The sequence below is a fragment of the Balaenoptera physalus genome (assembly GCF_965194825.1).
Source record: "Balaenoptera physalus genome assembly, chromosome: 3".
NCBI lineage: Eukaryota > Metazoa > Chordata > Mammalia > Artiodactyla > Balaenopteridae > Balaenoptera > Balaenoptera physalus.
The window spans coordinates 173,703,007-173,729,744 of NC_138890.1; the positions used below are offsets into that span (position 1 = coordinate 173,703,007).

A 26,738-nucleotide genomic window follows, 5' to 3' on the forward strand; every position below is an offset into this window, starting at 1 on the left:
TAAAAGTTTGACATTGTTTATTCTTTCCTTAGTTTAGCTACAATTGTGTATAGCAAGTCATGAAAGGTAAATCTTGGCCAATGGACAGACAGGTCCTGCTCCTTCTTATGGGGGATGCTTTGCTCCTGGAACCGAGAAACTTCCTGGAATGGCCTGGATCTCTCTTCTTCTTGGTTACATTTGGTCTCCTCTGTGTGTCTTTTGGGTGCAATTCCCTCTTCCAGGAAAGTGAGACTTGGGCACTGACCTGAACTAAGCTTGGTTTCTAGGAATCTGGGGTTGGGTTTAAGGTGATAGAGGAATTTTCTCTATAGCCTTTATTGAGCCAAAATGCAGGATTTGATCAGAGGGAAAAAAAATTAATCCTGGGGAGAAACCTAGCAAGACACCCAGCTGGATCCAAGTCCTTGGGTCACTGGAGGGCTCCACCAGGTGTTCTTGGAAGCGAAGCTCAAGTCTTGACCACAAGTTAGGGAAGAGGCAGCATGAAGGACCCCAAGTAGACTCAGAGAGCCAGGGCCAGGGATGTGGCTGACATCCTCAGAGCCATTGCTGTTAACATCAATCAATTGCTCCTGTGTTCATGCCCTGGGTGCACTGAAAAGCCAATGCACATATGCTCTCTGATGTAGGGAGGCTTCACCTAACTAATAGTATTAGTTTCCTCAGGAAATTCACAGCATCCTGGGTGAACCCACAGAAAACAAAATTCACTCTGTGTTCCATTCTACCCACCTGACAGCGAGAGTGACAATTGATATCCTTCCCCTAATTGCAATGTCAAACACTGGATATGGTCCAAAAGCAGATTTGGTAAAATTCTTTTTGAACTTCATGAGAGGCTAAGCAATCATTTGTTCCACCTGGTCAACACCTAGTTCGTTTTTACATCATCTCAAAAGCCAAAAAAACCTTTGGCTACGAAGCCTGGGCTCTTTTCTCTATGCTAGAAGACTAGTGGTTTGGGGCAAAGATCATTCCAGAATTGTTCTTAGTGAGCACAGCCTCAGAATACAGGGCCTGGGAAGGTGGTAACCACACGACACAGTGTCTTTTGAAGGAATGAGCACAATAAATGTTCTCTGTAAGTGCAAGTGTCCATATGTCACCCCTTTACTCCACCGAAACCGTACGTAGTTATACCCTAACGCATTCAGTTTGAGCTAAAGGGAAAATCCCTCCTGAAAAAAAGAACAAGCAAGTCCCCGATGCCTGTGGACCATTTCCCAGGTGGAAGCAGCACAGTGGAGGTGGAGTAGCGATTGTTATTCCACATTCTCACTTTCCGCTTGAGTAGAAACAATGTGTGAGGCCTCCTGTCACGTGTATCTTACAGCTTTGAAATTGCAACATGGATTAGTAGACGTGATAGAAAAGATACAATGACCATGAAATGCCTGCATGAAATTTCAGTATTATTACTGTTTGAATTTGGATAAACTGCCATTGTTAAAAGGTAAACAGTTCTTGTTTTCAAGCACGGGGAACTGAAGAGTGCATTTGGATCATTCACTTATTTATTCATCCAAAAAGCATTTATTACATGCTTACTGTGCACCAATTATGGTGCTGGAAGCTGCAGGACAAGAGTAAACCAGACAGAACAGGTTTCTGCCCATGGTGCTCTCATTTTCAGTTAGAAGATTTTAGAGAATTCGGATGGGGGTGGCTGGCGAGGTCAACGGATCAGGAGATGATAGTCATTGTAAATAGAGTTTGTGACTCACAGATCCGGAGAGGAGGACGCAACACATGACGGGGGGCCACACAGGGAAGCACCGGGGTCAGTTAGGAGGCAGAGGAAGTGAGGGGTCAACGTGGACAAGAGTCTTTATTGTGGTTTCCACAGGAAGAAACAAGCTAGGCTCTGTAGGCAGTTTTAGGATTGGGCTGATTTGAATAATTTCAGGGCACTCTGTTTGTAGTTGTCTGGTACCTGGTGTGTCTAGGGCAGGGAAAAGCATCCCAAGTGTAAGTTCCCCATACAGGGGGTGGCTGGGGCATGGGATCCAAGTGCACTGGTCTGCATATGAAGGGCCTGCTTGCAGGTGTGTGCTCACTATCTCTTGGAATTGGCTGGCTCTGCAAGGGGCAGTGTCTCCAGGGTTAGCAAGGCCTGAATGTCAAAGCACCAAACATACAGAAAATGAAAAGTCACGGTTAATAAACCTTCTTTTCTCTTGGCACTTATCCTGCCATAAATTCTTTTTTTAAATTGAAGAACAGTTGATTTACAATATTGTGTTAGTTTAAGGTGTACAGCAAAATGATTCAGTTATACATATATATACATCTATATTCTTTTTAAAAATTCTTTTCCATTATAGTTTTTTACAAGATACTGAATATAGTTCCCTGTGCTACATAGTAAGCCCTTGATGTTCATCTATTTTACAGATAGTAGTGTACATCTGTTAATCCCGTATGCCCAATTTATCCCTCCCTCTTTCCTCTTTGGTAACTGTAACTTTGTTTTCTATGTCTGTGAGTCTATTTCTGTTTTGTAAATAAGTTCATTTGTACCATCTTTTTAAAAAAATCCACATATAAGTGATATAATGTGATATTTGTCTTTGACTTACTTCACTTAGTATGATAATCTCTAGGTCCATCCATGTTGCTGCAAATGGCATTATTTCATTCTTTTCTTTATGGCTGAGTAATATTCCATTGTATATATGTACCACATCTTCTTTATCCATTCATTTGTCAATGGACTTTTAGGTTGCTTCCATGTCCTGGCTATTGTAAATACTGCTGCTATGAACACTGGGATGTGTGTATCTTTTCGAATGAGAGCTTTCGTCTTTTCCAGATATCTGCCCAGGAGTGGGATTGCTGGATCATATGGTAGCTCTATTTTTAGTTTTATGAGAAACCTCCATACTGTTTTCCATAGTGGATGCACCAATTTACATGCCCATCAACTGTGTAGGAGGGTTCCCTTTTTGCCACAACCTCTCCAGCATTTATTATTTGTAGACTTTTTGATGATGACCATTCTGACCAGTGTGAGGTGATACCTCGTTGTAGTTTTGGTTTGCATTTCTCTAAAAATTAGCGATGTGGAGCATCTTTTCATGTGCTTATTGGCCATCTATGTGTCTTTTTTGGAGAAATGTCCATTTTTTTATTGGGTTGTTTTTTTTTTTGTTATTGAGTTGTATGAACAGTTTGTATATTTTGGAAATTCAGCCCTTGTCAGTTATATCATTTGCAACTATTTTCTCCCAGTCTGTAGGTTGTGTTTTTGTTTTATTTCTGGTTTCCTTTGCTGTGCAAAAGCTTATAAGTCTGATTAGGTCCCATTTATTTATTTTTGCTTTTATTTCTATTGTTTTGGAGACCTGCTATAGATTCTTGGTTGTTAACTTAGCTAATTCACTAACCTCCTTAATAAAGGGGTGCTTTCTTGTTCAATTTTGTGTATTTTGCAACATCCTCTAGTGTTGAATGCTTATTGTAAATATTCAATGATATTTGTTCACCAAAATACAGCACAACAGACATTTTCCTTGGGATGTGGCAGAGAGGAGAGAGCAGCAGAGAAGAGGAGAGCGATTATAAAGTGTCTCAGGCCCAGGGGGACCGATAACTCAAAGTAAATAGAATGTGCGTACTTAGTCTGCAAGACTCACCATCTGACCTGTAAATGAATCGAATGATCTACTAGTAATCGTCTAGTGTACTGAAGCTCTAAAGAAAACTTCACAAAATGCAAAAGTATTAGTAAATCATAAAAGAGCTGAAGGATAAACCCTTCTACCTTTCCTTCACCTGGTATTTATTTTCATGTCCTCATTTTTAGCACCTCCTAGAAAAACCAATTATAAGTTGATTACCGTACAAGCACATGAGGCTTTTATGATTAAGTAGATTGCATATGAAATGCACATTTATTTTACAGGTGTGGGTGTGAGTATTTATGCTTACTAAATTCCCTCCCTCTTGGGCATTTGGGGAATGGCCTGAGGTTGGTGGCAGGGCTCACACTGCTGAGATGGTTTCGGGACACAGATGCAGGGTCAGGGACCCAGAAAGCCGTGAGCCTCTGGGAAGTTTGCCACAGTTTTACTTCAAACCAACCTTTCAGATTAGATTTGCAGATGCCTCTTTTCCTCAGTGGGGGATTCGGAGGATAATGGACTATTTGTACAGTATGTGTTAATCTAATGATCTATCTCCATTTAACAACTTCAAAGCAAAATAAACACAAGACACTCATTAATAGTTACAAGTGAGGCGTAAATCTGGCCAGGCAATTTTAACACCGAGACTTGACTACAAGCTGCTTTTGGAAAGTGGTTGTCTCTGCTCTGACTTGACATAATCCAGAGAGATATCTTTCAACTTTCCTCTTTGAGCACAGGAATTTCAGGAATAAGTACAGCAGCAGCTTTCAGTGGAACTGTCCAGACTACAGAGCTAATGAGGCCAAGGCGGTTGTTTTCATACAGCAGCACAGTTTACTGGAGCGGTCCTCTTGCTTTACTGATGAACACAGTGAGCTTTGTATAAATGTCTCTGCACAGACACAATCCAGGGCACACTCGTGACATCAGTGACAGAGCCAGGGAGGTGTTGCCGGTGGTGTCATGGGTTCTAAGCTCCTCTCACAAGCTTCCATCTTTTAGATGGACAAGCAGACCTCCTCTTTGGCAATGTCATCTCTTCCATCTGTGCTCTGCAAGCCGATCCCCTTCCTCTCCCAGCTTCCTCCGGACCCTCGCTCCATCAATATCTATGTTGGCTTTGAATCTCCCACATCTTCCCCTTTCATGGCTCTGCTCCTTCTACTAAAACACATGCAGGTCTCACCTCCTATAAGGAGGATCTTCTGAGTTCGTCACATGCTTAAACTACTGTCATAACGTCCTTCTCTTTGCTGCCCAAAGCCTGAGCATGTCCCCTTCCTCGTGCTGCATCCCCCAAAGGACGTCCTGAAACTTCTCTGTGAATGTCTCCTGGGCTGTCTTGATTGCCAAATACAACAGCCTTTCTTAACTCTTCTAGCCAGGCTGCTTCCCTTCACATTCTTGTTCTTTTAGGGTAGGTCCTAAACTGTATGTTTTCTTGTTCTCAGAAGAGGGTGCCTAAATCCAGAGTAGTGGAAGCACATGTCTGTCCAGTGGAGAGCGAGGTCAAGAGCACAGACACCGGAGCCACTGCCCGAGAGACAGGGTGAGTCACCACTGCCCAGCACAATGTGCCCATCTCCAAAAGGAGGCGGACGATGGTGCCGCTCATGGGACTGCTTCGAGAATTGGATGTGCTAATATACGAAAAGGGTTGTGAGTGGTTTCCAGATGCACGAGTCACCTGTGTGTTCGTTATGTGTTATTAGTCCTATTGCCTCTACTGTACTCTGTCCAAACACTGATGCTGGGCTTTCGATGTTAGACACAAGCTTTCTGTAGGAACTTGGCCTGTGGTTTTCTGGATCTCCCTGCAGAGGGATGAACATTCTTCATCACACTTTGTCACCAGCTGTCCTGTCCTGTGTTGAGTTTCTGAGTACATAAGGAACTGCTGGCAAGAATGGGGGAAGGCTGGTAGCTCGGCATGTGGTCTGAAGTGGACTTAGGGTTGGGCCATTGGTCTGGGGGTAGAGGAGAGGGTGTCCAATCCCACCATTTGCTGTTGTGCACGAATAAGACCTTGGATTTAAATCCAAGCAGCACCATGAGGGTCTCCCAGAGATTTCAGACTCCCATTTCGCAGTGATATTTCCTAAAAATCGCACACCAATCCAGTTCAGTGGCTATTATTTCCCATTTCACATAGAGGAAAACTTAAAAATCCAAAACCGGAGAGCATCAATTTATTTTATTAGGGAGTGGCAAATGTAACACTTGAACTCAGTTCTTCTAATTTCATTTTATCGTGACTCACTAGCAGAAAGAGTTTGAATCTCAGTGATAACTAAAAAAGAAGAGATGAAAAATAAAGAGGAGAATTTCCGTGAGAGAAAGCTACTTGGAAAGGCACACGTTCTGCTTCTCAGACGCCTATCCTGTGCCCAAGACAGTGTTTCAGGGGACATTGTCAGACCTCAGGCTCTCTCCTCGCCTTCCACCCACTTTGTGATGAAAACTCATGTCCTTCTCATATCCTCCTACCTGAGGGAGAAAACAAACAAACAAACGTGCTTCTCATCGTCTTTGTTGAGTTCCATTGTCTCTATTCAAGGTTACTGAGGAGAAAGACTCTTTCTGTAAACAACAACAACGACAAACATACTTAATGAGGAATTTTAATATATCAAGTGAGAACTTTTATAACCAAACTTATAATGCTTGCAACAAAACTTAATCAGAAAATAAAGGGTTTTAGGGATTTAACAAACATTCCCAGACATCGATTTAAAGCTAGACTTTATACCAGATGAAACTGTTTCTTTTTCTTTCAGGAATCAACTACTTAGTCACATAAAGGATGGTTGCTTTTTTTTAGCAACACAAGAAAAGCAAAAAGTTTTTTTTTTTTTTTGGTGTATTAAATGTAATCAATATAACAGCCAGCAGTACCTTTAAGATTTCCAAGCAGATCCTGAGTTCTGTCTGGCGTAATTTAACTTGCATCCACATTTTCCAGCTTCAATCAACTCTCTTGCCACAAATGAAATGTTGATTATTTTAGACAGTCATTCGTGCCTCTAAGATTGATTTTCTGCTACATCCTTCCCACCGGCGTTTCAGTTCAGGTTCACCATAAAGATGTGAAGGAGCCCCACCATCGTTGTTTCCTGAATTTCTACCAGATAACAAAAGCGATAAGGAAAATGGGAAGAAAACAGCATTGACACTGGCACATGGGAACGAAACAAAGATGCCATCATGGACAAGAAACTTGGAAGAGCTTCTGATGGGCAGAGTCGAGGCAGGGCAGGTTTGAGGTGACAACCTACCAATTGGCAAAAGGTTCCCACGGAGAACAAGCAACTGGGAGGGGCTGAGGGCAGGCAGGGCAGCGATGGAGGGGGACATGACTGGAGCTTAACTCACTGGAGCTGGGGGAGGGTGGGCTGGGCACCAGAGGAGGGACTGGGACCATGGAACAGTTGGCAGGGGAGGCCTGTGGGGTGAGGCTGGGACCTGCCGCTGGACAGGGGGTCATCCTGCCTCTTCTGGAAGTCCTACTTAGATGTGTTCTGTTCTCCCAATCTGTCTTCCATACCTCTTAACTCCTTTTTCTATTTTATTTTGTAATCTCTTTACTCCCTATTTAGCTTCTGTTTCTGTTTATTGCTTTTCTATTTTGTTTTTATATTTTTTTCCACTCGGTTTAATCTTAAGAAAATTCTTCAGCACAACTATTCAATGTATTAACTCTTCGCTTGCGGTCAGTCTAGAGCCCCTCCTAGCTATTGCTAATTTTTATTTTAATGATTATATTTTTTTCAACTCCAAGATTTGTTCATATTTTACACACAGGTTTGGCAGGAACCACTGGTGAAGATTTTCCTTAGAGCACTATTCACTCTTTATTTAGGTGGTTTACAACTTCAATTGGAATTTACTCCTCCAGTCATTAAAGCTTCAAAGACTTATTAGTTGCACTCACTAAACAAAACCCACCATCAATAGCATTTGGAAAAACATTCCCACTTCCACTTTGGGCCCCACTGAGTAACTGACATGCTGATAAAATAAAATGAAGGTCAAATTCATAAGCTAAAGTGCTGTGTTATGTATGGAGAAAGCAGCGGGGTAGAGATAAGACTTTGGTGTGAGTTTGCAATTCTGAATTGCTAGCTAAAGGAACTGGGGTGAATCATATTGCTCTGAACCAATATCCTAATCTCTACATGAGAATAATCCTTTTTTTGCTCATTTTACACTGTTTACCGTGAAAATCACGAAATGATATAGGTCAAACTGTACCACACCACAAGCTATTAAAAGATTCAATACAATGCTATTGATAATTACAGTGTTCTCTAGGTCTACCATGGATTTTTATTTCACCGTTTTCCTAGATGGGACTTTATCAATAATGGAAAATAATGTGGCAAGGGACGTGGTCTAGGAACAGGCAGATAGAAGAAAGAGAGAGAGCAGGAAAGGCTCAGTCACATGGTTGGTATCTCACCCACCAGCTCACTTCAGCCTAGGGCTCAATCGCTCTTTCAGAAAGCACAGGATTATGAAAGGTTTTACCCTAACAGAATGAATCACAGCAGCGAGGGCCAAGTTGGTTCTGGGACAGCTCCCAGACCTGGGTCCCAGTGGCCATAAGCAGGAAATCAATAGGTATTGGTTAATACCACTGGCAATAAAAGACACATGTGAGTGCTGAGACTCTCAACATGAAAATCCGTCTCTGGGGAGACAGCTGATGAGAAGCTAGACACATAAAAATCACATTACCAAATCCATCATTGGCTTTGAAACAATACTAATGAAAAGTGGCAACTAAATTTGGTTGGAAGCCACGATAAACTCGCTTGACTTAGTCTCCAGGGAATCTTGCGCAAGCAAAGTCTGCAGCATTTGCTGCCTACTCATCTAAAAATGCATTTTAGTTTAACTACATTTCAAAGATATAGTGTGAGGCCCCGCCTGGCCTAACCGGGCGCTGCAGTGGACTGCGGCTAGAATGGGGGTGGGAATGTGGCTCTGAGCTCTGAGGTCACCTGGCCCAAGCTCCCTCACTCACAACCTGCATGGACCAGGGACTGTCACTTACCATCTCCAAGCCTTAATTTCCTCACCTGGAAAATGAGGCTGGAGTAAGAAGTCTATTTCTAGAGTCTCAAGAAAAAAATAACCTAGAGATTGTCAAAGTGAGTGAAGTAAGTCAGACAGAGAAAGAGAAATATATGATATCTAAAAAGAAATAATACAGATGAACTTACTTACAAAACAGCAAACAGACTCACAGACTTCAAGAATGAACTTATGGTTACCAGGGGGGAAGGGTGGAGGGAAGGGATCTTTAAGGAGTTTGGGACTGACATGTACACTCTACTATATTTAAAATGGATAACCAACAAGGACCTACTGTATAGCACAGGGAATTCTGCTCAATACTCTATAATAACCTAAATGGGAAAAGAATTTGAAAAAGAATAGATACACGTATATGTATAACTGAATCACTTTGCCGTTCACCTGAAACTAACACAACATTGTTAATCAACTATACTCCAATATAAAATAAAAGTTAAAAAAATTTTTAAATGTTTAAAAAGTAAATAAATACAAAGAAAAAATAATCCGTAAGATGCAAAGTCCTTAACAACACACCTGTCACAGTGGGGACTGTCAGAAGCGGTACCTGAAGGGAAGCGATCTTCAGCGTCGCCTGACATGCGGAGGGTCGTCCTGCTCATGGTATAGCACAGCAAGCAGGGTGCAGCCTTCATCAGCTTCCGGGCTTCTCCGGAGCTGAGGAAGCCCTGGGATGTGGAGGTGTGGGCTTCCAATTCTGGAGTTCCTCAGTAGCTGGTCGGAAGCCTATTCCCAAAGGAGGACTCCTAAGGGGCGGCTAGATGGCGTAATCCAGTCGGGAATGGCAATGCTCCTTTGGACAAAAGTTTTAGTTGCATTTTCAGAATGCATTTGGATGAAGCCCCTGTGGGAGAATGGAGACTTCATGCTAAGGTGTGGTATTCTTGGGGACAGTTCCGGTGTCAGAAAAGCAGGAAGCAAGTATCCACTCCTGGCTCCAGTAACCAGAAACATAAAAGGAACTCGAATTACATGATAAATGTCACCTTTGTGGTCACTTAAATATTCTTCTCTTGTCATACGAAGAACGAATATGGGTGAGCCAGCAAGTTGTCTTCCCTCCTTCCTAACAGGACCCTGATTTTTATTCCCATTTGGGCCTGTGGCCACCCTGAATAAAGACTATGTTTCCCAGTTTTCTGTGAAGCTTGGTGAGATCAGGAGAGCAGTTCTGGCTGGCGGAATGTCAGCACAGGTGGCAAGTTCTCCTTCCAGGGAGTGTCCTCGAAGGAGGGCGTGCTCCTCTCTGCCTCCTTCCTGCTGGCTGGGACGTGGATGCAATGGCTGGAGCTCCAGTGATGATCTTGGACCCTGAGATGGCTCTGTGCTGTGTCCAAGGATGGGTTGCAGTCAGATTGCAGGGGCCTCTGTAACCCTGTGCAGCCCTCTAGCTCCCCCACTGGCTGCCCAGACTCCTCTTTCATGCGGGAGGAACACACGTCAACCCTGTTTCACCCAAACCTACTTCTTGGAGGGACAGAGGTAATGACGGACTGTTCTTTATGTCACTCCCAGGTTAGGAGACTGACTCAGGTCCAGAGTGACACCTAGTCATCTATAAGAAAGAGATGAGAATGAGGAAAGTGTAGGCATTTCAGGAAACAAAGGAAACAATAACAACCTGAAATGGTATAAGAAGGACTTAATATTCACCCTCTGAACCTGAGCTAATGATTAAAATAAAAGCAATATATTTTCCTTCATTTCTGTTAGCATTCGTGTGTAAACAACATTTTATTAAGTGATGAGTTTCTTGCGGTTTTTTGCCATAATTGGATAGCCGGCTTGAGTGACTGTTACTTAGCTGGGCATCAGGAGATTACAGTTGTTTTTCTTGGGCACGGAACACTGGAATGTGGGTGCTCAGCCTGCAGATGGAAGCATCCATGTCCATTGGGCACGATTATATTTAATACAATGTCTCCCTCCAGCGTGCAGATGAGTGGAAGGGACAGTGCGGGTGTAAGACAGATACAGGGACAAGCTAATCGCCGCTCCTTTCCTATGATGAAGGGCACTGGGTCCTGTGAAGTTCCTTCCGCCTGACCCTGGTTTTGGTTGGAGGACATGATGTCCCTGGAGTCCCACGCTACCCAGCCCGCCTGCCTCTCCACCTCGGTTAATACCTCACCCTTCATGTTACTTACTCCTGACCCCCGTGGAATTTCCCAGTGTTCCAGTGACCGGTCTCATCACTGAGTAACCGGGGCTTAACACAAAACACATCACCTCAGCCCCTCAGAATTGTTCTTTCTTAGGCCATATACCACGTTGGGAATTCAATTGCCCTTCAACCAGAAGACTAATGTTTTATCTGAGTTGACTCCGTACCCCCTAAGAGGGCAGTGGAGCTCCGAGGACTTTGGCTAAGGTTCTGAGGCAAAGCAGCCCATCCAGGTGCTGAGAGTGGCAAGGGGGCTGTTGCCCAAACGTCAGATGAGGGCACCCCTATTTGAGTAGGTGCGGGGGGAGGGGACTCCCCATGTGGACACACAGGAATACATGTCAGGTGGGGAGGGAGGGGAGATCCTGCCCATCTCTGCTGGGGTCACCGCAGACTCCCTGGCTCAGAAACACAGTTTTCTAAAGCACAGAACTGTTGCAAGTGGGAAAAGCTGAAGCATCTTGTTCAAAGCCAACATTTAAACAGGTATTGAAACACCCCTGGCTGGTGCTATCTACCTTTCCGCTCATCACATGGGTCAGAGAGGCCTGTTCCTGGGCTCAGGGCCCCGGCTTGCACTCTTGCACGTCCGCTGTGTCCACAAACTCTCAAAGTCAGCAACCTCGAGGCTCTTGGATACCAGAGGCTCTCCTGTCTGATACTTGTTTTCAACGAGGCTTCTGGTTAAAGGTGCACCAGATTCTCACTTCAGGCATTTGCCCATCTTTGGGGAAATCCTTTCCATTGAACATGATGTTATGAAGCAAGCCTGGCTGTCTGGGGGGCCGAGCAGGAGCGCGTCTGGGGGGCCGAGCAGGGGCGCGTCTGGCGTACAGAAACAGGGATTTCAAGTCCTCGCTGTCCTAGAAAGCCCTCGTGCATGTGGCTTGTGTGTTCTCTGCCCCGTTCACGGTTGCCCCAACAAGTAAGGAACAGCCTGGTGAACCAGAGATGCTCTCAGCTGGCCACGTGCCTCCTGAGAGCACCAGGAAGACTGCACCTCCCCGTTTGATTATAAATTTCCGGGTGACAGCTGACGGTCCCATGGCGCCTAATATGTGCCAGAGACGCTATTTATCAGTGTATTTAATCACCATCACTCTTTGCAGTAGATTAGGTGGGCGAGGATCAGGCGAGGACCCCCACTTCACAGATGAGGACATGGGGACCCAGAGACGTGAAGGAAAACCATGGCCCGGGTGGGGATTTGACCTGGTCAGCCTGCCTTCAGCAGTTCGCTTCTGGCAACATCCTCTCTGCAGGGGTTCCTGGAAACCCACCACCAGTCCTTGGAGCTGTGTAGTCTAATGATTGGACTCATTTGCTGGCCTGGATGAGGGAAACACTACAGCTCTTGGGACCCTCAGGCCCCTGGGCATCAAGAAAGAACCATCTTGACAAGAGTGATTCCATCAGGATTCCTAAAGCTGAGGTTTTCGTGGTGATTTCCCACCCCGTCCATGCCTCTGGACAGCCAACTTTCTGAGAATATATGTCCTGACCTCCCAAGGCAAGTGATCTCTGATGACCTTTTTGATGTTAAAAGTAGGACCCTAGGGCTTCCCTGGTGGTGCATTGGTTGAGAGTCTGCCTGCCGATGCAGGGGACACGGGTTCGAGCCCTGGTCTGGGAAGATCCCACATGCCGCGGAGCAACTAGGCCCGTGAGCCACAACTACTGAGCCTGCGTGTCTGGAGCCTGTGTTCCGCAACAAGAGAGGCCACGATAGTGAGAGGCCTGTGCACCGCAATGAAGAGAGGCCCCTGCTTGCCACAACTGGAGAAAGCCCTCACACAGAAACGAAGACCCAACACAGCCAAAAATAAATAAATAAATAAATAATAATTTAAAAAAAAGTAGGACCCTAATAATTAATTGTTTTCCTAGACACATGCCTTGAACTCCCGCTATACACACACTAAGAAGTGAGGAACTACAATGAAATCACCACATTTACAGTCTGATTTTCTTTCCATACATTAAAGATGCAACTAAGGCTGCCAATCTAAGCATCAACAGTCAACTCATGCTTGTTTCCTGTTTGTTCATCTCCTTTTGACAGTACATCCAACCTCTGCCATTTCTGGTCAAAGCTCACATGTTTTAGGGATAATGTGAGGAGTAACTGTGAGTTTAGTTACGGTAACCATGTATAATGTCAATGCTGATTTTGTCTCTGGGCTGCCCTTGCATTTGATTTTTGAGCTGTCTCTGATCAGGCTTTGTCATGTGTACTCATTTCATTGTCCTTCACATACCGTTTTGAGATTCTCTCATTAAAAAAAAACAAGTTGGGATTTTTAATCATCATGACTAGAAGTCAAGTTTTACTCTACCCAAGCAAACCTTCCAGGCCCACACCTCCCACTGTGTGTTCCTGGGCGTCTTCATAGGTGTTTCTGTAATAGGGAAGGATGAATCTGACTCCATATTAGATCTGTTTGTTTTACTTTAACCTTTGTCCTCTATTGCTTTTTCTTCGAGTTAAGAATGTGGCCTATAGCCTGAAATATATAGGATGGTCCATTCTCCAGGCTCTGACGTTTAAGGGTATAACACTTTTCCATTCATATAGAGATAAAAAGTTGCAGAACAGAGAATAACATTTGCTTGTTGGAGGTTTATAAGGACATCGAGACCTGACCTACGTGGACAGCTGAGAGAACAAAGAATTCCAACACCAAGAAGTTTGCAGCAACCAGACACGCCCGTCCCTCACATTGTCTTTAAAAATGCTTTGCTTAAACTCTTTAGGGAGTTCAGGGTTTTTTGGGTATAAGCCACCTGTTCTCCTTGCATGGCCCTGCAATAAACCTTTCTCTGCTCCAAACTCCGATGTTTCGGTTTGTTTGGCCTCACTGTGCATTGGACACATGAACTTGTGTTTGGCAATATTTCTTGATGAAGGAATCTGTGACCAAATCCATTTCAGAAAAGCACAGTGGAACGTAGCTAGCAAGTGTCCTCTGTAGCAGAACTTCCAGAGCCTTTAACCTGCTAAGGGGGCAGGGAATCACCTGAGTCAGGAGGGAGGGATGACCAGGTGGAGGACAGGGCAAGAGGGAGAAAGGGGGTGGGGAGGAAGCTGAGGAGGGACACAGGGCTGGGGCCCAGGGGGCCCCTTTCCAGCGTGGTGTCTGTTCTAGAATTTACCATTTTAGAAAATGGCCATCCAGGTATGACGTGGCCAGGCTCAGGCAAACTATTCAGGTACCCAAACACATTATCACTCAGTTTGTAGCAGAGAAGAACAAACCTGACTCCATAGTGAATCTGTTCCTTTAGCTCTAACCCTTGGGTCTGCTGCCTGTGCTTAGTCATGCTGACTCTGCACGTTTCGTAAAAGAATGTTGCCTGTAGCCTGACATACACAGGATAGCCCATGCCCAAGGCTCTGACCTTTAAAAGTATAACATTTCCATTAAAAAGTTGCACAACAGAAAATAACATTTGTCAGAGTTTTATAGGAACACCGGGGACCAGACCTACCTGGACAGCTGCAAAAACAAAGGATTCCAGCACCAAGAAGTTTTCAACAACCAGCCACACCCCCTCCCCTTTTAGTATAAAAGAAGCCTGAATTCTAACTCGGGTAAGATGGTTCTATAGGATGCTCACCCACCATCTTCTCGGTCTGCTGGCTTTCTGAATAAAGTAGCTATTCCTTGCCCCAACCCTTTGTCTCTCAATTTACTCGTCTGTTGTGTGGTGAGCAGTACGAGCTGGGACGCAGTAACAAATTGTTTTGGATAAAGGGTATGAGGTGATGGATAATTCCTGGAGTCTGATGAGCTCCACTGTGGAGAATTTAGCCTCATTGAGAATTTGGCCTCAAGGGACACAGGAAGAAAACAACATGATGTCCACCTGTTGGTGAAAGAGTTTTTGATATCAGGGTAGGGCAGTGGGGGGGCAGTGGAGAGGAATAGCCAGGGCAAATAGGATTCAGGTAAGAGGACACATAGGGTAACAGAATTGTTTAAGATGTTGCTGGCAGCTCTGATGTGAAAGCCCTCGCCTTCCCAAGGTGGCACCTCGAAGGCCCATGAAGGAATATGACAGTGCGTGTGATGGAGAACATTTACATGCCTAAATATCTTACTATAGATCGCCCAGTCTGCGAGAATGTCTGTTTTTGTTTAATAATACCTCCTGGTTTCTTACTTCTCTCTGGTACCACTACTTGTTTCCCTGAGTCACCAGCTTTGAGGAGAAGGGTTTATGGTTTTGTCCAATAGCAAGTCCCTAACACAGCAGACCCCAACGTGAGGAGAGCATCCCAGGCTGGTAAATAGTCAGTTATCTCACCCTTTTCTGTGTTTCTGTCAATCCAAACTTTATGCTAAAAATAAAATGTCAACATGGAAATCAGGCAGCATGACAATCTAGAAGCAAACTTGCTACATCTCTGGAGAAGATAAAGAGGGGAATCAGAGAGCAAGGTGCCTGTGGCCTGACGGGGGCTGGAGGAGGGAATTCAGAGGAAACAAGGGCAAATCATGCATTTCACACACACACACACACACAGAGTTAGGCTCCTGGGCTAGAAGGCCATACTGTCACAATAACAAGCAGACTGTTAAGTTCTAAGATACTGGGAGACAAATGCCTTCCAAGAAAAAGTAAAAATTCCCTCCAGGTTTATACATTCTCAGCCAGCAAAGTTTACGCTTTCAGAAAATGTATCTGGAAACCGGGGTTATAACGCCAGCCACTGAGGCCTTCCAGGCCGGCCTTCAGGACAGACATGGAGACACAGAACTCTGGGCTGCAGATACAGGGGTCCTGGCCTCTGGTAGAATTCCTTTCCAGCTGAAATGCCATTCTTCTCAAGGACAGTTTTCTCTCTCCCAGGCCTATTGTGTGAGGAAGGCTTTCCTGCGGGCAAGAGATTTTGGCCACATGGGGCAGTGCCAAGAGCAGCTGACAACAAACAAAGTCATAACATCAAGCAAGGAGTTGTTACTGGAACACTCAGGGTGGTTGTGGAACAGGCCGAGGTGCTTCGAATTCCCTCCCTCCAGCCCTGGAGATTCTTGCAAGCTTTCCTTGGCATTCCAGAAATGTTTGGAGCTGTTCCTCAAATAGTTGAATGAATGGCCTTTCCCATCTTCAAGTCCACTTCAACCTGGCTTTCTGACTTTACATTACTGCAATCTCTACCCAGCACTTCCTCTTTCTACTTTTATTTCTATTATTTAGACTTACTGAGTATTCTTCCAGCTAGTTTTCTGTATATTTCTATTTGATATCCATGATATAGTCAATTCACAGAGTTTACTCTTTCAGACCTCCTCTTCATCTTTCTCTTTCAAATGCTTGGATTTGATTTCGGATCCCAGAACTGATTGCTGGGGGGCGGGTGCAGGACTTCTCTGAGGGATGAGTGTCTTGGCGGGTCCCCTTGTGGGAGGGACACTTCAGAGACTTCACCTTCTCTGTGCACCAACTACAAACACAGTGACACTCAGAACAGAGAAATTCCATCTCAGATAAAAGATCAGACCCACGGAGATTTTACAGTAAAGTGTGAAACGTGGAATTTTCTAGAAATGTACATCTTATTTCCATTGTGTTAGAGTTTTTAAAAAAGTACACTTTTTTTTAACATCTTCATTGGAGTATAATTGCTTTGCAACGGTGTGTTAGTTTCTGCTATATAACCAAGTGAATCAGCTACACATATACATATATCCCCATATCCCTTCCCTCTTGCGTCTCCCTCCCTATCCCACCCCTCTCGGTGGTCACAAAGCACCGAGCTGATCTCCCTGTGCTATGCGGCTGCTTCCCACTAGCTATCTATTTTACATTTGGTAGTGTGTATATGTCAATGCCACTCTCTCATTTAGACCCAGCTTACCCTTCCCCCTCCCCGTGTCCTCAAGTCCATTCTCTACGTCTGCGTCTTTATTCCTGTCCTGCCCCTAGGTTCTTCAGAACCTTTTTTTTTTAGATTCCATATATATGTGTTAGCATATGGTAAAAAAGTACACATGTTAATAGCCTTTTGAAATTCTTCCTCAGGACTCCAGTTGAATAGGCTGAAAATATACATAATTAACATGCCTTTCTACATTCTGTGTTGCTGTTTTACTCTTTGAATTATCACATACACAACTTCTAATATTATTTTTGATGTTACATCTCCTAGGGTTCTGCCTCGTATCATACATTGAAGAGCTCATTGGACTACAGCATGATGCAAAATTACAGGGTAGTCCACGATGAAATGACTGGGCTTTTGGGAGTAAAAAGAAAGTTCAAAATGAAGAAAACATCTTCAGGGAAGGTCAGCAGTTTGGAGAGGTAGGTAAATGAGTAGATGAATTTTATATAACATTCACTCAGAATGGATAATTTACTTTTTGGGTTTTTTTTTTAAATTAATAGATACTTTTTTAGAGCATTTTGAGCCTTACAGAAAAATTACACAGAAGAACAGAGATTTCCCATATGTCCCCTTCCTCTCACAGAGCTTTCCCTTTTATTTTTAGCAACGTGCATTAGTGTGGTACATGTCTTGCAACCGATGAACCAAAATTGATGATTTAATTTTAATAAAGTCACTGACCCTTTAGTCTATCCTGATCACTAAGAGTTCACTGCAGAGATTCCAACTTAGAAACTATAGCTGAGTCCACCAGCCTTTCCTATGTCTATGGAAATGATAGTCTACCTTGTCTATGTGACTCTCCTTGAATTAAATCCTTATTCTAAATCAAAACTCACCAGGCTTGCCTGCAGGCATAAGGTCTAACTCTCCAAACTCTGCCTGCGTTAGAAGGTCCCAAGCTCCACTTGCAAGACAGGAGCTGTGGGGAGGGAGAATGAGGGCTCCCTTTTTTCTTTATTACTTCCACTTCCCCAGCAAGAGGCATTTTATGAAACTCGGAAAGCTGTACTGTGGAGGCAGCTAAAAGTTAGTGGGAAAGAGCATAAATTATTTCATGAATGTATTTGGGGACTTTTTTTTTTTTTTTTTTTTTTACAAAAATGTGTAGCTTGAAACGTGGCCAATTCAACCCAGCAGAATTGCTGACTGCTGAAAATGCGTGCCTGGTACTCACAGTCTATGGGCTCAGATTGCTGAAAATACGTTTTTATTCATCTGGGCACACTTACTCAGAAAAGGCAATGGAGGGAAAAATGTCAAAATGGGGGACACTTGGCAGGTTTGCTAATACACTGATTTTACTTTTCTTGGATTGAATTTAGCAACATGTCTACCAGTTAAAATGTCCTAAGTTGTCTTCAAAGATAGAAGAAAGAAAGAATTTTCTTGTCAGAGTCAGAAATTAGGTTAGTGAGACCTGGGCACGACTGGGGGTGAGTGGGAGAACATCCAGCACAGGGTCTGCCTTCTCAGTTGGGGGTCCTTGACTGGCTGCAGTCTACATCACCTGTAAGGGCTTTCCAAGCTCTAAAAATAGCAAATCCACATGCAGTGCAATAATTCCCAGTGTACAGGAAATACAATTTTTCTTATAATTCAATTCAATTCAACTTCAGGTTACATTTGATCATCTGATCAGAAAATCATCAAGTTGCCCTTAATATCTCCTCTATGGTGGGTACCACACCAGGCACCTTCCTTGTACAATTTCCACAGCACTTGTTCAACCTCTTTCTGGGTTAGGAGGTTTAATGGGGGGTGGGGCTGGACATTGATGCTTTTGAAGTTTCATCTACTGTTCATTTCTTAAAGATGTCAAGAGAGTGAGCAATTTCTTATCTGAATTGCCAGTATGTCAATTGGGCTGTCTCTGAACTACTTGTGTCTCCCTAGCTTTTCTTGAGGAAAGCAAAGAGAATTAGATTTGTGCCAGGAAACTTGGGGTCTTTATCTGCCTCTGTAGAAAATAAATAAATAAATAGTTCTCTCTCTTCTCATCCCCTTAATCAGCAATTCTCAACCCTGGATGGATGTTAGAATGACCCAGAGAGCTTTAAAAATACCAGTGACACCATTTGGGACAAGGCCAACTCAACCAGGGTCTCAGGGTGGGGGGAGGGGGGCGGGACTGAGCTTTTTTCTCTTGGGTGGGGTGATGGCTGTGTCTGTTTGGTATTTGTAAGCTCCTCTGGGTGTTCTCATGGGTGGTTTAGCTTGAGAACCGCCCCTCGTAGGATCCCTGCTCCTTGGTCCTTTTCAGTTCTTTTCCCACAGCCCATCCCCTTGTAGCTTACTTTCGAAGGCAGTGATTCTCAAAGTGTGGTGCCCTGACTAGCAGCAACAATGCCAGTTCCCAGGCTCTGCTGACTCAGACACTCTCTGGAGGTTTCATGCTCCCTCCAGGTGATGTCACGGTGTGCTGAGGTCTGGAAACGACCTGTCTAAGGCATCAGCTCTCCTGTCTCCCAGCACAGTTCAAACTTCCCATCTCCAGCTTCATTCTGCAAGTTTCAGGTGTCGATCTGGATGTCTCAGCAGCACATTGCAATTATGTCAAATAGGAAACCAAAGCTTCTCTTCATGTCTATTTAGCTTCCTATATTTCTCACCATGATTCTGGACATGCCTGTTCAATATCTGACCGTTTTCTTCGATTTCATCTTGCTCCTTTTCCCGGCAACAAATGGGTCCCCAAGTCTGAGTGCCTCTCCTCCACCATTGCTACTGGGCTCGGCTTTCCCCGATCATCACTGTCATAGACTCCGCAGAAACCCTTCGGAGGAGGAGCTGGGACTGTTTCCCTCTCTCCTGTCACCCACCCTCTTCATCTTTGTTATGCTCTCCGAAAAAGAACCCCAGTTCCTATCCAACCCCTCTGCCCTCATTGCGTACCACAAAAAAACAAATCCACCAATGCATCAAAATTAGTACAAGATGCAACGCCTCTTGTCCACACTGAACCCCCCTCCTGTGCCCCCGCAGATCCCTGGCGGCTGGAGGTGTAAGTAGTCTCCTGGCCTCCTGCCTCTGGGTTTCTGGTTGCACTGCCTCACCCACTTGCGGTCCACTGCTCTGTCTGGCCGCATCTATCTCTCTACCGTCCACACTTCGAGAGTCAGCTGAGCTGTGACTGTCTCCTGCCTGGCAATAATCCCTCCCCCTTTGTACTCCTTTAGCATTTTCTTTGCAACACTTGTAACGCTGGGTACATTAGTACGAGCCTCACATTTTGCAATAATCAGCGTGGACTCAGAAAAGCTCCCTCTCTCTCCCTCCATCAGAGCTTCATTCATGGACCAAGCGTTGGGTCCTTTCTTCTTTCTTTCTTGGATTGACTCTTGCTTCTTTTAACACCTGCTTGCTCTGTCTGCCTGGGTGTCTGTCTGCCTGGGTGTCTGCCTGCCTGAATGTCTGCCTGGGTGTCTGTCTGCCTGGGTGTCTGCCTGGGTGTCAGTTTGCCTGGGTGTCTGTCTGCCTGAATGTCTGCATGGGTGTCTGTCTGCCTGGGTGTCTGCCTGGGTGTCTGTCTGGGTGTCTGCCTGGTTGTCTGTCTGCCTGGGTGTCTGCCTGCATGTCTGCTGTGTCAGTCGGATGCCTTACCCGGGCTCTCCAAACGGAGTCCCTCCTCATTTCTCTGATCTTCCCATTGACCTGAATTGAGTCCTTCAGGAGGCATTTGACACTCCTCTCTTCAGCTTCCATATTTATTATTTGCTCAGATGTGTTGATTTTTTCCTTTTAATTCTTTATGGTTTGAAGCTTTCTCTCTAGTCTTCATGCCATCAGACTAGTGGGTTTCCTTATCGTTTCATGCCTGTTAAACGTGAGGCAAACACAGGCTGGAGGCAGTGCTCAGGCGAGGGGAGTCCTTTTCCTGGGCTCCCCACCTCTGAGTGCTGGATCTTAGCGCAACAGGCAGGTAAGTCCCAGGCAGTCGGGATATGCACCTATAGCTCTTCATGGACGGGGTCATTCCAGACAGCTTGATGCAAGGCCAGTTACTTCTGGAAGCATCTACTCGGGCTTCAGGAGAGGTGAGCTTCATGCCTCAGCATCTGCTCAGTGAGCATCAGGGGCTGCTCCCACCAGCCTCCATCTTTACAACTGCCCAGGCGAGAACGCTGGAGGGGTTGGTCTCCCACAAGAACCAGGAGACACGCTGAGTTTTCTCTCCAGGGCAGCGCCTGGCGGGAGCTTCTGCAGCTGGGATAACCCCAGCAGGGGGAGGGCAGGGGACAGACCTGAGTCTCCACTCCAGCAGGTACTCTTGGCTGTCTGGCCATTTCCCTCCAAGACCCTGTTTGTTTCGAGGTGGGGAAGGAATGCGTGTGCATCAGTCTAACTTGGCTCAGAACAGCCCCAATCTGCTTTTCCTGTCAGTTGTTAACTTTCTCTTACACACTCTGGAGGGGAATGAGTTCATGGTCCCTGGGTTTGTCCCCACCTGTACTGCACACACGGTTCAGTGTCCCTCTTTGGGATGTGGCATGGGTGAGACACCCTCTTCTTCTCTCACACTGCCCACGTCCCATGGTCTCAGCTGCTTTCCAATCTCTCCTTCTGTTCAAGCCTGCAGCGGCATTCCGGTTTCCCGTGTGCATGTGTGTGTGTGTGCACACGTGCACGTGTACGCAGAACTGGGCACATATTTTCAGACCTGGCAAATTCACTTGATCCATATTAAACTTAAAGAGGAGATTCCGTCAGTTTTGTTTCCAGGGCGATTGTGCTTCCTCTGTTAGGCTTTTCAAAAGATTTACTATTAGAGAATGGCTTCTCTCCCAATTTGTAGCTCCCTAAAGCTTCTATTTTGTATTTAGTTTAATTTTAACATCCTTGTGCATAATCTTCTCTGCATTTTTTTGCCTGACCAGACTTCTAGGGCTTAGGAAGGTCCCAGGGGAGCCAGAGACCAGAATCTTCTTTTCCCAAAGCCTCACTTGTTGGTCTTTAGATATCGAGTAATTTCAGCTTGTCTCTAGAAGTTATCCAGGCAGCTTGCCAGCTGCCACAGATCTGCAGCTAAAGCCTTTGTCAAACGCTAGGACATCTCTTAAGCATGTCATCCAATATTTATAGCTAGTATGTTTCCAATTCAGTTTCTTTAAATATGACCCAATGTCGCTAATGTTGAGTGAAACAAAATTCTATATTAAATTAAATTTAAATTAAATACTTCAATTTGCTTACAATTAACAAATATGATTATTTATTAACTTCACTTTATGTTAAATCATTAGATCAGACTTCCAAGTTTATCCCTATGCTAATTTTCACAAATAGTTATGAATAGTTTGGGGGAGTATATAAAAAACTCAACCATTTTACTATCCATAAGGTGAAGATATTCTTTGTAGCCAAAGAAATCAAACTTTTCTACTTCTGGTCACTCATTTGTTCATACTAATAAACAGTTTTAAAATAAACTTTTTAAATGAACATTAGTAAACATACGAAAAGAAACTTCTGAAAATGATCTTGTCAGTTTCTGTCTTTATCTTTCAAAATCTAGAATGTATCCTCCAGAAACCAAGTGATTCCTTGAATGAAATGGGGTGCACCCTCCTTCAATTGCAACACGATTAATACATGTTAATCAGATCAGGGCCAAGTATGAACTCCTTACTGGGTCAACAGAGACCTTCAGCAATTAGTTTGAACCATGTGAAATTACTATTTTGTAAGTGAAAAAGCGGAATCTTGACAGCGGAATCTCAGCCTAACATCTACATTGGTAAGACCAGCATCGACACATTTTTATAGGACATCTTTGCTGGGTTTGTTTTCTGGAAACTTGCCAAGCTGGGGGATTCTTTTCCTGTCCCTTTCCTTCATAGTGTTTTAAAATTTTGGGTACACATCCTAACTGCAATTTATGAAAATGTGTAATTAAAAATATCCTCCACATTGCAGTACTATTTACAATAGCCAAGACATGGAAGCAACCTAAATGTCCATTGACAGAAGGATGGATAAAGAATATTCCAAATACAATGGAATATTACTCAACCATAAAAAAGAACAAAATAGTGCCATTTGCAGCAACATGGATGGACCTAGAGATTGTCATACTAAGTGAAGTAAGTCAGACAGAGAAAGACAAATATCATATGATACCTCTCATATGTGGAATCTAATCTTAAAAAATGATATAAATGAACTTATTTACAAAATAGAAAAAGACTTAGAGATATCTAAAACAAACTTATGGTTACCAAAGGGGAAATGTGGTGGGGTGGGGTGTATAAATCAGGAGCTTGGGATGAACACACACAGGCCACTACATATAAGATAGATAAGCAGCAAGGACCTACTATACAGCACAGGGAACCCAATATCCTGTGATAACCTTTATGAGAAAAGAATCTAAAAAGGAATGAGTATATGTATATGCATAACTGAATCACTTTGCTGTACACCTGAGACTAACACAACATTGTAAGTCAATTCCAATAAAATTTTAAAAAACATATCCTCTATAGCACATCTACCAGACATTACCTGTAGAGATGGACCGAGTTCCTGGGTAAGACCAGCCTCTCAAGGCCCCAGTTGCCCAGACTGAACCTTTTCTCCTTCTCGGCCTCATCTCGACCCCCAGACCCACCCCCCTGGAGTTCTCAACTTCTTATTCCACGAGAGGACCCCCAAAGTGATGACTTTAGTCTTCTCAGGACTCAGCCTGAGCCCGCTGGTCCTGTGGCTTGCAGCTCACTTTTCCCCTCTTTAACTCTCATCCAAGACACAGCCTGACAACATGTTTTTATTTTTAAGTCTTTTGGCCTCATCCCAGGGAAGAACTTGGCTTCTTTGTCACTGGCCCCATCTCAGGGTGACCCTGGGATCCACTGCTCTTTTCCAGTCTTCCTGGCATCCTAGGCACAGGAAACGGCTGCTGCCCGGGTTCCCTGAGGAGTTTGGAGGCTGCACTTCCCTTTCTTTTACTGGAGTCACCGTCCTTGTCCTTGTCCTCCTCTCCCAGGTCCCTCGGCTGGTTGTTTATTCCCAAAAAGTCATCACTTTCAGCCTTTCTTGAAGGCCTTTTTTGAAGTCATTTTTTCTATTCTGAAATTTTACAACCAAATTTTTCTTTTTTTTTTGGCTGTTTTGGGTCTTCGTTGCTGTGCACAGGCTTTCCCTAAGTTGCGATGAGTGGGGACTATTCTTCATTGCAGCGTGCGAGCTTCTCACTGCGGTGGCTTCTCCTGTTGTGGAGCATGGGCAGGCTTCAGTAGTTGTGGCACATGTGCTCCGTAGTTGTGGCTCACAGACTCTAGAGCGCAGACTCAGTAGTTGTGGCACACGGGCTTAGTTGCTCCACCACATGTGGGGTCTTCCTGAACCAGGGCTCGAACCCATGTCCCCTGCATTGGCAGGTGTGTTCTTAACCATTGTACCACCAGGGAAGCCCTACAACCACATTGTAAAAGGCATACAATTGAGTCTCTATTTTTCAATTAATGTCAAGAATGAATAGTTCTCATTAACTCACACTCTTTCTTTATCCACACTACCACCTCTGAGTTGCGATGAAATAATACAATATTTTTGATACAGATATTAAACACAATACAATAATAGTTTCATAATATTTGCAAACACAAATATTAAGAAATGTTTGTATTTCTTAGAATACATAGAAAGCAATTGTTTCTACTTAAATAAATGTTTAATGTTTTCTATTGCTCAATAATCTTTCTTCCGTACCATACCTTCTTTCTTGATTTCTTCATTCTAGTTCAGTTTTAGAAAATTAATTTGTAAAAGGAGGCACGTAGATGACATGTTTTCTATGCTCTTTCTTATTTATTTAATTTTTTACTTATTTATTTCAGCCGTTGCCCATGCATGAAGGTGGGGTGAGTATAGAATTCAACAGTCATAATAATTTTCCCTTAGAATTATGTGAAGGTGGTTCCACAGACATGTAAGCTGATCTGATGCTTGTTTCTTTGCAGTAAAATGGTCGGTTCCTAGAAGACATGTGCTTTATTTTTCTTCATATTCATCAGATCCTTGATGATATTTTAAATTCAGATTCAGAAGTCATACCATAGAAGACAGCCCTATCAGTCAATACACCCTTTCCTGCTGCATCCAAGCAAAACCTCATGATCTTTGTTAACGCAGCCACCCTCAGTCAGCAATAATGGGTGCACAAAATGAAAGCTATTTTCTTTCCCTTCTCTGTATTCAAGATTTTTAAAAACTGACTTTCTAATTCACTAGTTAGATTTTCTAGTGTAGCTTTTACATTATTAACTTCCTCTATAACAGTTAAAAATATGGTGTCCACGCTATCTCCCAAAATGCTTTACTTCTTTCACACTGTTTCATGCTCATGGCAGGCTTAACAAGGAGGTTTTGAAGGCTTAAGTTTTTCTGTTTCTTGCCCAAAGTCATAACCTCTTTCAGGCCTCGAAGAGTTTTCTGAAGTCTGTTTACATTATTGATAAGTCATTGGCAACTGACATCACTAATTTGAGGACAGAGTGGGTTGACCTCCCCCATCCTCGGTGAACATGGCCAAGCAGGACTTCTGCTCACTGTGCTCTGATCTGACCCTCAGACCTTCGGACCCAAGAGCTGCTCATGCGACAGGAAATTCAGGGGGATGGGAGGAACTGCCCTTCTCTCTACAGAAGGTGCCTCTTGGCCAGTAGTTTCCACCAGTTCAGTCTTCTGCCAAAGCTTTTCCATACTTCAGGCATGTAGGACTTCTTTATACTTTATAAGTTGTACAGTATTTTCCTTGTTATATTAATTTTGGCATTTCAGAAACAAATTGGGAGAGGTAAGGATTCAAATCCATGGCCTTATACATCTTCTTGGGTATTTTTAAATTACCTTTTACAGTTTTTCAAAACTAGTAGTACCTTCGAATTGCCATTTATATAATAATGTTCAGATGATTATAGTTAACTGAAACATCTCTTCAGCTCCTTTCTCACTCATTCCCTATCAGAGCAATATGAAGTATGACGTCTACTGGTATTTGCTTTAATGTTTTTAAAACTCAGAGTAATTTATAATTAGTTTCTATCTAAGAGCCCAAATATATGTGAATCCCATGGAATTATTATTATTTTTTAATTAATTAATTTATTTTGGCTGCGTTGGGTCTTCGTTGCTGTGCACAGGCTCTCTCTAGTTGTGGCGAGCGGGGGCTACTCTTTGTTGCGGTGCACCGGCTTCTCATTGCGGTGGCTTCACTTGTTGCGGAGCACGGGCTCTAGGCATGTGGGCTTCAGTAGTTGTGGCTCGCGGGCTCTAGAGCGCAGGCTCAGTTGCTCCACTCGGGCTTAGTTGGTCCGTGGCATGTGCCATCTTCCCCGACCAGGGCTCAAACTCGTGTCTCCTGTGTTGGCAGGCGGATTCTTAACCACTGCACCACCAGGGAAGCCCCATGGAATTAATTCTTTATCAAACCAGCAGGAGAGAAACTTGGAGCAGTTATTGTTAATTCTCCCTTAAGTTGCGGGCTCTGCTTTGGAGTGATGTCGGCTGCTTTGTGGTGGCCACATGCTGATGGATCTGAGCCTCCTATCAAGTGTCTATCCACCCAGCGGTGCTGACCAGGGTTTCCCCCTCACCACCCCTGCCCCAGATCCAACTGCAGCATCTCGGGCTGTGTGTACACATTCTCTGTCTCCACAACATCATTAAGTGACTACAACTCTTCGTAATTCACCCTGTGTGGAAGACCAGGGTTGATTTCAGATTCCTGATGCTAGGTGAAGTAAGCCAGACAGAGGAAGACAAATATCATATGATATCTCTCATACATGGAATTGAAAAAAAATGATACAAATGGACTTATTTACAAAACAGAAATAGACCCACAGACGTAGAAAACAAACTTACGGTTACCCAAGAGGGAAGGTGGGTAGGACTAAATTAGGAGTTTGGGATTAACCAACAAAGACCTACTGTGTATCACAAGGAA

The 26,738-nt window shown here is 44.0% G+C and overlaps 1 long non-coding RNA gene across 1 annotated transcript; it reads right to left on the bottom strand.

Annotated features, from left to right (window-relative positions):
* On the bottom strand, positions 1-26,073 carry LOC309657256. The gene is made up of 2 exons (XR_014261742.1): positions 23,294-26,073; positions 1-10,287 (listed from the first exon to the last, which is right to left on the bottom strand). It is a non-coding gene; the product is annotated as an uncharacterized lncRNA (long non-coding RNA).
* Positions 26,074-26,738: the final 665 nt, after the last annotated feature.